We start from the raw sequence: 14,127 nt of genomic DNA on the forward strand, positions 1-14,127 counted from the left end.
TTTCTGTTATTTTCCTCAGATTGAACGCATTCGAAGATTGAAGATGCCGCCCCCCCTGCCGCCCCGCCCGCCCCACCACCATCTACAGCACCTCCGTCTTTCCTCTTGTGATCAGTCATGGTTGTCTTCTTCATCTTCTTCTTCATCTTCATGTTTTCCTGGTCCTCCTGCCTTTCCAACATCCCTTTGTTTATACAAATGAAGAACCTTTGTTTCTAAGAGTGTACCCCACACTTTCTACACCTCACTCACACACTACCCCATTAACCCCACACACTACCCAATTATACCCCACACACTACCCTAATTATACCCCACACACTACCCCAATTATACCCCACACACTACCCCAATTATACCCCACACACTACCCTAATTATACCCCACACACTACCCTAATTATACCCCACACACTACCCCAATTATACCCCACACACTACACCGTACTATATTATATCATGTCATATGACAGCCCATTCATATGAGAGAGTTTGAACCCATGAAGAAAATGTTGCCTGTATGTTGCAGATCTGGTGCTTAATAAAAAATTAAAACAACTAACTGTCATTTTTGGTTGTCATTATTTGTCACAAAAAAACTAATGGCAAAAATGTACACAGACCAAAATTAAACTTCGCATTATGCTAATATGGCGGTGGTTTGTCTGAAATATTAGTGATATTTTCGAGGCAAAATTGTCATCTGATTAAATTAAATGATGCTGCATAACAGACGTCACTCACAAAATATTATTCCCAAATTCATTATGCCTACGGCGTTAGGAGCTACAGCGACCTTTCAGCGAGTTTTTCCTCTTCGTTTTCCCATTGTCCTCAATGGAACAGGTCAGCACTGTAAAACCATAGCTTGGAGCTGAACTTTTTCTTAGCGCTGAGCAGAGTTGAACATTTTTAAACTTTAAAAAAGCTGCACCCATCAGTCACTGTTACACTATGGCTTGAAGGAGGGGCGGGACAAACACACCTCACAAGATGGCGGCTACTTCAGTTGAAATTGAGGACATCTTCCACAATTTCTGAAATAAATACACACTCTTTGTATGACAGACTTTCTAAATGTATTTTATGCCCTCTTACTAGCAAGCTACTCTGTTACTAGCATAGCAATGCCTACCTAGTTGGTGTTAGCATATCGCTGCTAGCGTACGGAGCACCCAGACACAGCCCTGTGCTCAGCATTTAACCAAGAACAGCTCACTGTGGACACTCCTAGCTCTCCACTTTGCTCCCTATTATGACATCACCTCGAAACTCCTAAACAATAGTTTAGTCAATTTGGACAATCAGCGTAACTTCCTAATCTGTATGGCAAGACCAATCATTCACCCAAGTTTCATCAAAATTGTCCCAGTGGTGTCAGAGAAAAAGCTTGTGACGTACATTTTTGCTGGCTTTGCTCTGTCCTTGGCACGTGCTTAAGCAATCACGTAGAAGCAATTGTGAGTCTGATTCTGTACGCACTCAGGACATGACTGCTGAGCTAGCTAGAGCAAAAGCCCCAACAACTTTAACCATGTTTTTAAAGCTATACAGTTTTTAAAGCTATACAGTTTCGTTTTACAATTACACTTTGTAACCAATGGCATAAAACAAGCACGGACTAACAGGCATTTGGAAGTGGCATTCTTTAATAATCAACAACTACATAATTCACTTAAAAGTGGATGCACCAATTCCAGATTGCCCCTTTTTAAAAAGGGGCAATCTGTAATTCAAAGAAAGCCAGGTCAATGCCACTTGAACAGCTGAGGGACGGGGCTGTAGACATGCAAGGTCAGACAGCGATGGATGTGAAGCGTCCATGAGATCAAGATGACTAAACACTCCAACGACGCAGTAAACGTGGTAAAACTGAGTTCTGATGAGGTAAGACAGTTGAACAAAGCCCATGAGGCATTTATAAGTTATAACCAAGAATAAATGGCTATACATAATTCATTTAAAGTCCCAAAAATTATGCAGACAGACACAGATTGCCCCTTTAAGCACATTTTATTTTCCTTTCCTCTTTGTTTTGGGAGTGGGGGAAGCTGAAGTCACCCAGCCAGGCAGGAAGCAGAGCGCTGCTGAGTGGCATTGCTGCTGGGACCTGGTGGGTAGCACAAAGCCCTTCCACCCAGAAAAAAACAACAGATATTTAAGCTTGATTTGACTACCATGGTATTGGTCAAAATGACTTCATAACTGAATGTGTACGCAATTTCACAGGCAGGCAAGTCATAAAAATACTGACCTTGTCATCATAGCAGCGTTCACCTGTAAGATCAGAAACCACATGTGTTATTAGAAGCACATACATACTACACAAGTTATTATTATGTAATCATTTTATTTGTCATCTCAGATTTAAAATCTCTTTTGTAAGAGAGACTTGTTAAGTGCAAAGGCATAGTTCATGCAAGGGCTTCATACAAGACTGAGAATATGGTAGAGAAAAATCCAACCACACAAGTCAATCATTTCAGGATGAAGTTAGCCAGCCAACTCAAACACACATGAAGCTCCAGCTAGATTCTCTATTTGACTAAGAAAGTCACACTTGAATAGGAGAGTTGGGGAGCAAGTTAATCACTTCAAGTCTATACAGACATAAATAAAGTACTGATTCACTCCTGTACTCCCTCACTCTTCAGTAATCATGCACACAGTGTCGGTGTCTTCATAGGCCTCATCTACACTAAAATCAGACTTGTTATCCTGGTATGATCAGATCCGTGTCCACACCTGGTATTACAAAATCTCAGTCCAAATGTTTTCAGCTGCATGCGCCTTCTGTGGCCAGACTGGGACTAGAAATACAATCCACTGCGTTTGTCCCGTGTAAATAAAGGTGAAATGAAGATGTGAGTGCGAGGTGGTCAGCTGAAGCAGGGCCAACAACGGAACACAACCTCCACACACGGACACCTCTACAGTTATATGCAATCATCTTATTTGCATTGCAAAAGTCATAAGCAACAAGTCATAAGCAACAAGTGTAGACCGGGCCATGGAGACAGAGGCCACTCACCAGAAATTGAACAGCCTCTGTCCCTCCAGACTGAGAGGTCTACACGCGGGACACTGGAGCAGGGGATGAGCCTACTACTGCCAGGCTTGACACTGAAGGGGTCAGCGGGAACGCTGGTGATGCCAGTGTTGTCACAGATGATCCGGTTCAGGGAGGCAGTGCTCAGGGCTGCCATCTGTCTGGGGGTGAAGACTCCTGGGCTCTCATACCACAGCCTGGGGAGGAGCAAAGTGAAAGAGATTCACATACAGTACAGACATGCACTCAAAATAGACACCAGGGAAGGCAGACATCAGAGGACTGGCTCATTGTAAGGTGTGGAAGGAACACTGGATTACCATTCCTCGTTCCATTCACTACAATGAACCAGTCCTCCGATTTCTACCTCCACCAGCCTCCCTTCACTGACACACACAGCACCCCCAAACACACGCGCACCTGTCTCCCTCACGGATCCTCTGGAACTGGGTGGCGATGAGACAAGCGAAGAGAGGCCCCACGTGCCCCCCCCGTACAAAGGGCTCAGCCACGCCCCCTAGCCACACATCAATGTTGGCCGGCGTGCCGTAGAGCTGCAGCAGTCTGTGGGCCAGGCTTGGGTTGTTCAGAACCTGCGCCAGCTCAACGTGGTTCCTAGGTGCAGGGAGCCCACAGAACTTGCGCCATGCATTGTAGGCTAGGGTGAAGAGGGAAGGAAAAGACCGGCTCAGTGAGGTGAACTGAAAAGCGCTGGTGAAGTAAACGTCACCGGAGACACCGAAACCACATCCGTGTTGCAGCACTGCACGCCTGTTCTCAGCTATATTAGTGACTGGCCACTCTTGTCCTAGCACACTTGTCCCAGTTATGACATCACATTTAAAGTCACATTCAACAATCTAGCTAAAATGGCCTCCTGTGGAACATTCAACAATCTAGCTAAAATGGCCGCCTGTGGAACATTCCATACAAGCTTGCCATGTTCGTCCCCAGATAGCTTCATCGTGGCGACCTGATCATTCCGATACAAACGTTCCAATTGTTCATGCCACAGAAAACAACCAATGTTTACGTATGGTTGACCATGTGAATTAAGTTGCGTGATAGTCAGGCAGTATGAGGCATTAACTTCGAGTGATTAAGGTTAGGGTAAGTTGTCAGGGAAGGCATTAGCAAATATGAGCATAAGCAACAAGAATTAACACAAAAGAAAATGTTAAGTAGAGTCCTAAGCGCAATTTGAACCAGCGACGTTCAGGTTGGTGACTCCTTAGGGTAGTAATAATAATGATAGATGTTCTTAGACCCATCCTAGGGGATACAGGAGAGCGGTGTACCAGGAATGCCATGGTCACGGGCACGCTGCATATTGAGGGAGCCCAGGTCCATCGCCAGATCCTCCACAAACGAAAAGAGTTTGTCTCTCAGAGCCTCCACCAATATGTTGTCCTGAGTGTTCAGCTTGGCTGGTCGGCGCAGCAGACCCCTGAGCAGAGAGTCAATACCACCTAGAAGAGGAGAGGAAACAGAACAGGATTACCTGATGAAAATGTTTCCCACTTGGCAGATACTTCACCAGGCATCCCAACGCCCCAGCACTCACCCTCAAATACGACTCTCCAGGGGGTGGAGAAACCCTTAAAGAGGGGGATGCTTGGAAACTGTCTGTTTTCCCTGAAGAAGTCATCCAGGCGGAACAGGGTGGGCTGGATGGTCGGGTGGGCGAAGCGGAATGCCGCCGTAGCAAACACATTGGCGATGCTGGGGTTGACATTCTCATCATAGCCAGGGTAAGGTCCTAGCTGGCGCTTCATTGCTTCGTCACCCACAATGACTGGTAGATAGTCACGGAACACAAACAGCTGGGTTGGAGAGGGGGAGTGAGAGTGGGCTGTGGGTGTGTACTGTACATCATTAGCCGCTTTTTTGTAAGGTTATTTTTTGGTGTGGTAGTCTCAGTTCAGTTCTTATTGGACATGGTGTAGGCAGACAGAAAGTAAGGAGGAGAAGGTATGTCAGCAGGGCATGGGCCAGATGCCAACCCAGGCATGTGTGCACACTGTAGGCTGTGGTGCTGCTTGGCCCATGCCCTGCTAGACGCCCACGGTCCACATCATTAGCCGCTTTGACAGTGGTGCCAGGGTGTGCCAAGGCTTACTAGTGGCCGGCTAGTGCTAACAGCCCAGTGAACAAGCCTGTTTGAATTTGAATGTCAACAGCTTATGGCAATTTCATTTGTAAAAGCACTAGTCAGGTCAGTTCGATTGTGTAGTTACAGCGAGCTAACTTTGATTATTCTTGCCACCCACCAAGTTCGCTAGCAAGGTAGAGAAGGCAAAAAGCCTGAGGTTTCAAGTGTGCTGTATAGGGCAGGAGTGACTGGAAAAGCAGTTGGCCTTGGCATGCACAACCTAAGCCCCACTGTGGAATGCCGGATACTGATGAAGGGGATCAATGAGAGTCAATGTAGATTAACTGGGGGACTGATGAGAAATCAGCAGGGAGGAGAGGATGAGGATGTGTGCGTGTGTTACCTGGATGTAGGCGCCCATGATCTTGCGGGCCTGCTGGTAGAGAGTCTCACCATCCCAGTGGGGGTTCAGACGGCGCAGAGCACGAGCCAGGCGGTTGTGCTCCCGCAAAAAGAACGTGTGAATAGTGGTAAGGGCTACATTCTCATTCGAGCGGGTATCACCTGGGGACAGATGTCGAGGGCACACATTTAGATCAACCCATTCAGACTGCATTTGGTCAACTGCTGAAGATGGGGGGGGGGGGGGATGACCAGCCTGGCTTTTGGTAAAGCCAGGCTGGTCACTTACAACCATAAACATCATTGACATTTGCTATTGGGTGTGCTGTCAGTTGTTACCTAGTCACACATGGTGTCCTAATCATGCAGTACCCATGTTGAAGCTAACCTGCTATGAAGCAGGGCACCTCCGGGGCGTTGGTGTCGCCGGTGATCTCCTGGCGTGTGGCACAGGCGTTCGCCTCCATAGTGGTGAAGGGCAGCAGCTCACGCCCGCTGTCTGTGAAGTTGGCGTTGACGCGCAGCAGGCCCCCGTCGTCGTCGAGGTTCCCGGAGGTCTTTCGCCAGGCCCTCCTCAGAGCCGTAGACCTGGCCCATGTCCAGGAAGGCCGTCAGAGCGTTGATCTGCTCCCTCTTTTCGGCCACACCACCAAACAGGAAGGCGGTGGTTCCGGTACCGCAGACGGGCGCCGACCTGAAGACCGGAAGGCAGCTGTCTGGCCCAGTGGGCAGCCGGGGGTCCCCGCGAGGAATCTGGTTATGGGGCAAATAAGAGGGGAGTTAGAGGGTGCCCCAGGGTTCTCCCCAGGTTTTTGGAACAGTGCAGTGATGGATTGCATTATGAAAACCCCCAGGGAGAACATCCCTGGACTGAGAATGTGCTTGGTGTATACAGAAGGGAAGTGTGGTTGACAGGATGGGATGTTGGGGTGCAAGGAGAGGAGTTGGGGTGCGGGACTGACCTGGATGGGGAAGCAGGGATCGGAGCGCTCGCAGCTCTCGTCACAGTCCAGACCGCTGCTGAAGGAGCGGATGCTGGGGGAGAAGGGCGTGAAGGTCAGGTCGTGGTCGATCCACTGGCCAAAGATGGTCAAGAAGTGGGAGAACTCTGGATCGCTGACCACACCCGCGTCTGTTGTTTTCAGGATACGATTAGAGACTTCCCTGACCTGGATACAGAGGAGGGGGGGGGGGGGGGGGGAGTGTATAATCATGGTATTTATCAAAACGTACATGCCTTATGGCGACAGGATTGCAGTCATTCCAACCATGTTTAACGCTCTTCTCCTCACTATTTCATCCCCATTGTGCCTGGTTCCAGTTCCACAAGTAGTTTGAACTGGTAAGAAACCAACTGTATTTTTCAAGCATCATTACTTGTCTCAGTTTATGTGAACTGGCTGGTTTTGTTCACTATACCAGCAGGAGCAAGAAGTTGTTGAAGGTCTTGGTTCTGTCAAAGCCCCTCGGTACAGAGACCCCATCGTCATACTCCGCTCTCAGCCAGCGAGTGAAGGGCGTGTTGGATGCTCCAAGAAAAGGGTCCTTCCTGGAAACAAGCATGAATTTTTATTTTATTATCGTTCCTTTTTGTGTGGGCCCATAATACACTTGGCACTCTAGGTGAATTCTTTGGCAGTTGGTGGGTTAAGCAACTCCACTTGAGAAACTTAGGCCGCCTGCAGCCGACACCATGCCATGGCCTGCCTTCAGGAACAGCACTGGACCTCCTTACGTTCCACCCAGCAGTCACTCTGCTCAAGGGACCCAAGACGGCTGCATTGTATGCAGCCAAACCTGCAGATGTCAATCAGCATACCGGCTTTGCCCTGACTACCACGGCATGCAGCATATGATGAGGAGATAAAGCCTGACGTCGTTATTCTAGTTGCCCTTACAGGTTGTTGCAGACGCTGGTGGCAGTGCGGAACTTGGCGAGGTTGGGCGTGGTGCGGCAGGACAGAGGCCGGGTTCGAGCCTCACAGCCGCTCACCCGGACGATGACCTCGAGCTCCTCTTCAGTGAGCAGGTCTGAGAAACAAGACAGGAGAATGTGTCCCAAATAGGAGTGCGTGTGTCTATAGTATGTAGAGGGGAAATATGTAGATGAGATTGAATAAGTGTATGCATGTGTGACTGACGTGTTGTGTGCATGCACACGTACGCCTGCATGTGTGCATGCATGCAACTGACCTGTTGCGTTGATGGAGCGTTTGTGAATGCGGTGGGCTCTCTCATGGATCAGTCTCAGGCTGTTCTCCAGGTAGTCCGCAGCTCGCACGGCACTGCGCGTGTCTCTGACAGGCTGTTTCATGAGCCGCAGGACGTCTGAGGGCTTGGTGGCCTCCCTACGCACCCTCTCCAAGCTCCTGCAGCACCAGGAAACACAATCAGGTCACGGCTGTTGAACAATCACAAAAAAAATGCCTCAAAGCATTTGAGGCACTGTTGTACAAGGTATGAAAGTGTCATTTTCTTTAGGGAAATGAAACAGGTAGCATACAAATGGTAGTGAAATGGTGAAGAGGAGACATGAGGGTCAAAAAGGTGTCATGGCTTTTGTTCTCTTCTGAAAATGTATATGTTCACCCACTTTTCTCTGGAATACTTGTATGCTTCATCTACAAGTTTCTTTGCGTCCTCCACTGCACTTTGAATGAAAGGACTTCCCAAACTTTCCCCTGCAGACCAACATGAGCAAATTGTTAAGATAACATATCCATCTCCTATTGCCAAGTGCCCTAGATGTGGAAAAAGATTATGATATTCATCCTGAGTGAGCTGGATAAACTTGTCTTGGAGAAGGCAAAATGGATTTGGAGCCTGCCACTCAAACCACAGACAAGTTAACTCAGTCATGTGTCTAAAAGAAAAGCAGGAGAAAATGCTTTTTTTTTTTTTTTTTTTTTTTTTAAACTTAAGAGCTGAGGGAAAAATGTAACCACTGAAATTCATGGACAGAGCTTTGGATGCAAGAACTGACCACTCATGAGAAGAAAATGACAGCTTCAAAACATGGTAAAAACTATACCGTGTTTGTTTGCAACTGCATTGTTGACAAACAGTGGCGTAAAACAAGCTTATACTTGAGTTGAACTGAAGTCGTGGGGCATTCATAACAGGGCTGAACATGTCCGTTATTTCCTTAAACAGATTAAGGTTGTCGACAAATTGTGACCGAAGCAATATAATATCAGCCCTAAATTTTGAGAGTTTCCACAATGCTCAATAATCGTTTTGGAGCCTGGTGTTCAGACCATTCTGAAAATGTGACTTCAGTTTTCGGACAAGTAAAAAAAAAAAAAAAAACACGAAATCAGTCCCAATTGTCCGAAGGACTAAAACGGTTAACGCCAAGCCCTGTATATACAGTCAATACGACTGCCCCTTGAACCACTCGAAGTAGCCAAGTTCACTGGCGAAAAGCCAATGCAACATTTTACCAGGCAGTGTTTAACCAGGACAGAATGCGCTTGTCTTCACGGGGCAGGTGTGTAGTCTCACTCACCTGTAGAGGCTGGCAGGCTGAGGGTCAGGTGCAGCCCCGCGGCCAGGACGAGCGAGAGAAATAGGTTCATCTCTGAAAAACAGAAAGATAATACACACTACTATAGCTGGCAAGTGCACACCAGTGGGGTCACCGTCTCACGTCGATGTGCAATGTTTTCACCTCCATTGGATTGCACTGGATTAATTATACACGTGGTTTTGGCAGCTAATGATTGCAGTGGTTGAGTACAACACACAGCGCACGTTGGCTGAGTGATAATTTGCACAGGTGTGTAGGGAAAGTGGCAAGTAAAATTCTGTTGTGAACGCTCGACCCTGTATTTTATCATTGCATCGGGTATTAAGTTCTAGAAGTAATTCTTTCAGTGGCGTTTCATGTGTCTTTGGTCTTAGCTGTTAAGTTCGGAATCAGGGTTTCCTGATTTGCCCGGGGTGAAACAGATAACTCCTACTATAAATCCGTCAAGGCTCTGCACGTGTCGGTCGGGGCTGTCGAGCCGGTTAACGGACGCTGCGTATCTATTTGAGAGGCGCGGGCCGCGTCGGTCCAGCCAGTGTTTCTGTTCTGACGGGTCATACCGGGACAGCCTCTGTGTTCTAAGGGCCTGATCGTTATACCTAACTCGTTCTCAGAGTTGGTTAACTCTTGAGGTTCCTCGGGTCTCCACCGAATTGGGTTTTAGTTGTGGTGCACCTCACTGCTGGAACAATCTGCAGAGAACGTTTCAGTTTCAGTTTTTGAGGGCAGTTTAAAGTTTTGATTGAGGAACTCTTTGTTGAAAAATGTGTTTGTTTTTCTTGATTGTGTTTTAGAATGTTGTAATGTTGTATGTATGGTTGTAAACTAAGACCTTAATCTCAAAGGGAAAAAAAAAGAATTATAAAGGTACCAATCCCAGATTGCCCCTTCAGGTCTAATGAGACAGATCCAATGGTGTGTTATTGTCTGTAAGGACAGTGTGCTGCTAGCCATTCACATATTCATATGTTCACATGTTCAAATGTTCACATGTTCATATGTTCACATGTTCAAAAAAGAGTGAGGAAGACAGTGACACCGAAATGGAGAGGGAGCCAAAGAAAAAGCACATGGAAAAGAGTGACAGATGGACATGTGAAAAGTTGGAAAGGCAGAGAGTCAGCGACAAAGACATTGTGAAGCTGCAACAAGGCGTAAAAAGGCTTCAAGATCAGGCAAGGGCAGCGGAGAGAGAGGAGAATAAAAGCCAGAGGAAGATTGACACACTTGAAGATCTGGTGAGGTCAATGATAAGACAAAGAGTGGAGAAGAATATTCAGCATGAAGTGGTGACAATCCATGGAGGAGAGGAGAAACAGATGGAAAAGGAAAAGGAAGAAAGACAGAGAGAATCTGACAGAGGGAAAGAGACTGAGAGACAGAGCGTACTACAGACAGAAGTTGAGATGAAGAGTAAGCAGGAGGAGGTAGAGCAAAAGACGGACGCAAAACAAATGATGGACAAACAGAAAAGAGAGCTGCCTACTGGAGGACAGGGACAAATACCTCTTGCAGAAAAGATGGGCTGGATGATGGACTTGTTTTCAGGTGATGAAAAGAAAGTTAAGAATTATGTGGAAAAACAGAACCAAAAGAAAAGAGACAGGGGGGCAACCCATGCAGAGACAGAGAATCAGATGGAGGAGGAAAAAGAAGGAAGACAGACAGAGTCTGACAGAAAGAACAATTCAGAGAGACAAGAAGTTGAGATTGAGAGAAAGTGGAAGGAGCAGAATAGAAAAGTGGGACGAAAGGATATCATCAGGATGACGAGAAAAGACAGAAAGAGGTGGAAAAACGCAATGAGAGAATAAGACAGAGACAGAAACTGACAGTAAAGGACATTATCCAGATGCAGGATGGAGAGAAAACATTCCCCACACCATTACACCAACAGATGGAGAGTCCGAAAGAGGAGGGACAAAGAGAGACACATAGAAGGACCGCTTCTGAGATTAAAGGAGAACTAGGGAAGGAAATTAAGATGGAGGGAAAGAGAGAGGAAGAGGATGAGAAGAGGAATGAAGGGACCAAACAGATGGTGGAGAAAAATAGAGAGATGGGGGGAGAAAGGGAAGGACAGGTGCCGATTAGAAGACAGAGAAATCTTCCAGAAAATAAGGGATGGATGGTGGACTTGTTTGCAGGTGATGAAAAGAAGATTGAGAATGTTGATGAACAGAATAATATAAAGATGGAGGGAACGGGAGTGGTGGCAGGGAGAAGAAAGATTCCAAAACAACAGATAGAGGAAGATCAAAGTGAGATGGAAAAAGAGAAGGAAGGAGAGTTGTCTCCTCATGGACAGAGAAATCTAGCCCAAAGGAAGGCACGTGTAGACGACTTGTTTGTGTACGATGAAGAAACGAAACAGAAAGAGGTGGAGAGACACAATGAGAGAATACAACAGGGACAGAAACTGACAGTGGGGGATTCTATCCAGATAGTCGAGGAAAAGCAGAAGATGGGGCGGAGGGAGGGAGGACAAAGAGAGATTGATAGAAAGACAGCTTCTGAGATACACAAAGAACTAAATGAGAAAAAAACAAAAATAGAGATGGAGAGAGATAATGGACAGTTGCCTGCTGGAAGACAGAGAAATCAAACAGCCAAGAAGGCTTGGATAATGGACTTGATTGCAGATGATACAGAGAAGAGACATGGAGAGGAGGAGAGTCACACTGAGACAATAAGGCAGAGGCAGACTCCACAGACTACCACTCAGTACAGTAGAGCAAGCAAAATGGATGTCAAAAGAGAGACAATCCTAGAGGGAGATAGAGGGAAGAAACAAGCTGAAACTGAGATGCAGAAACAGATCAGGAGAAAGGAGGAAAGACAGAGGGAATTTCAGAAGTATTTAGAAACAGAAACAGAAAAAGAATTTCAGATGGAGTGGAAGAAACATGTAGCAATGCAAGGAGAGGACGACTGTCCCAAAAACACTGGTGGAGAGAGAGATAAGCCAGAGTGAGCAGGCAAAACAGAAGGAGATGGAAAGGGAGGTAAAACAAAGAGAGATTGATAGATTGAAACGAGAAACACAATTAGAAAAAGGAAAGGAGAGAAAGATAGAGGAGACCGGACCAAATGATGAAGAGGAAAAGAAGAAGGCTACAAAACAACAGATGGTTGGAGAAATGACCATACTATACACATACACCATACTATATTATATCATGTCATATGATAGCCCATTCATATGAGAGAGTTTGAACCCATCAAGAAAATGTTGCCTGTATGTTGCAGATCTGATGCTTAATAAAAAATTAAAACAACTGTCATTTTTGGTTGTCATTATTTGCCGCAAAAAAACTAATGGCAAAAACGTACACAGACCGAAATTAAACTTTGCTAAATTATGCTAATATGGCGGTGGTTTGTCTGAAATATTAGTGACATTTTCGAGGCAAAATTGTCAGTGCACCTGATGGCACTTGACCTGCTCATTGTCATGAATTCTGTGGAGAGAGTCAATGTATTGATCACTGTGAGAGCTACTGGTGGGAGAATCACCATGTGATCAGAATGTCACTCGGTTGTAGATAGTAGAGATACAGGGGACAAGGACACGGATGTGACTAGTTGGGCTGGTCATGTGGCTAGTTGGGCTGGACACTTAGTGGAGTGAATGACTGTTGTATGATTCTTTACTGTAATTCCACCTATTGATGTCTATAATCATGTGTCATGTTGAAACTGTAAAGCTTTTCTGTTGCCTTATTGAGGGTGACATGTAAATATTGTAAAATGCATATTGATGAATGATTAGAGCCTTGTACCAACACACAGTGGACATAACCGTCCATCATCAGAGTCCATGTGTGTACATAGTTACCAGGATTCTCCGGACCAGGAGTGATGCAGCACAGCAGTGAAGTGGATAGAAGAACCAACTGTTTATAGAGATGAATGATTGTGGGGTGGGAAGCTATACTTACAATGTACTTCACCTTCAGAGTCCGAGTAGTCCAGCTCTGATATGGTTCTTTTAAGGGGAGTGCATGTACTGGTCTGTCTTGTGTACAAGCAGAGCAGTGACTGAAACCCAGTAGTGTTGTAGTTCTCTTTTCCATCCACTAGAGGGGAGCAGAGAACACTACTATCTCAGGATGACCAAACAGCTGTTATACTCCTAAACCACCAACAGGGGGCGCCTATACATTAGTCATAAGCCTACTGTTTGTGCTGGTGCTATGACAACCGTGGGGTCTACAGGTCATAGTAAAGGTCAGGTCCTGTCCACAGGGCTCAGAAGGAGGGGGGGGGGGGGGTCAGGTAAGTCCTCTATGGAGAGAGGAGGGCAGTTAGAAACAACTGTCAAAAGCAGAGAGCTGCACCTGAGACACACCCTCACCATGACAACACCCTCACCATGTCTGTAAATACAGTCTGTCACCATGTATATATCTGTATACTAAACACTTGAATAGGAATATCTATATTCTATAGGTTCATTTTGAGTGTGTACTAACATGGGAGAGCAGCGGAAACTTCCGTAACAAAACACAACGTTTTGAGTAAGAGGACTTGTGTTGTCATAGTCACTGCTCTGTCAGCTTGCTGTTATACGGGACTATTGTTCAATCTGACTACGGTAAGCATGGATACCTCTGGGCTTGCTGAGTCTCTGTTTAGAACTTCAATGGTTCCAGGCATAAACTGGGGCCTGGAGTTTTTCCTGACCATGTGACCTGGCCAGGAAAACCTCATGGCCCCTTGAAATTATACGCCGACCAAGACTTTCAAACCACTACCAAGTTCAGGAAGGAAGTATCTAAGAACTGCTCTTGGCCTTATGTTTGGTAAAGTTGTGTACTATGGACGCACAGGGGACCTTGGACAACCACGGCGTACATATAAAACCAAAGGTGATGGGAACTGCTACTTCCGGGCCATCAGCTACATCCTTACAGGATCAGAGGACAACCACACCACTTCTCCGAGATAAAGTCGTCCACCACATGAACACTGACTTGACAGAAAAACTACAGGACTACTTGAACCAAAATGTGAATGAATATGTAAACACCTCTGGCATCTTTCGTGATGAAGT

The 14,127-nt window shown here is 46.2% G+C and overlaps 1 pseudogene across 1 annotated transcript; it reads right to left on the bottom strand.

Moving 5' to 3' along the window:
• Positions 1–2,012: 2,012 nt before the first annotated feature.
• On the bottom strand, positions 2,013–9,120 carry LOC310806335 (eosinophil peroxidase-like; annotated as a pseudogene). The gene is made up of 14 exons: positions 9,051–9,120; positions 8,136–8,223; positions 7,736–7,911; positions 7,441–7,573; positions 6,962–7,091; positions 6,505–6,711; positions 5,931–6,295; positions 5,544–5,704; positions 4,613–4,871; positions 4,347–4,517; positions 3,469–3,706; positions 3,031–3,245; positions 2,254–2,276; positions 2,013–2,129 (listed from the first exon to the last, which is right to left on the bottom strand). The product of its transcript is annotated as an eosinophil peroxidase-like (transcript).
• Positions 9,121–14,127: the final 5,007 nt, after the last annotated feature.

Source organism: Argentina silus (genome assembly GCF_951799395.1).
Source record: "Argentina silus genome assembly, chromosome: 6".
NCBI lineage: Eukaryota > Metazoa > Chordata > Actinopteri > Argentiniformes > Argentinidae > Argentina > Argentina silus.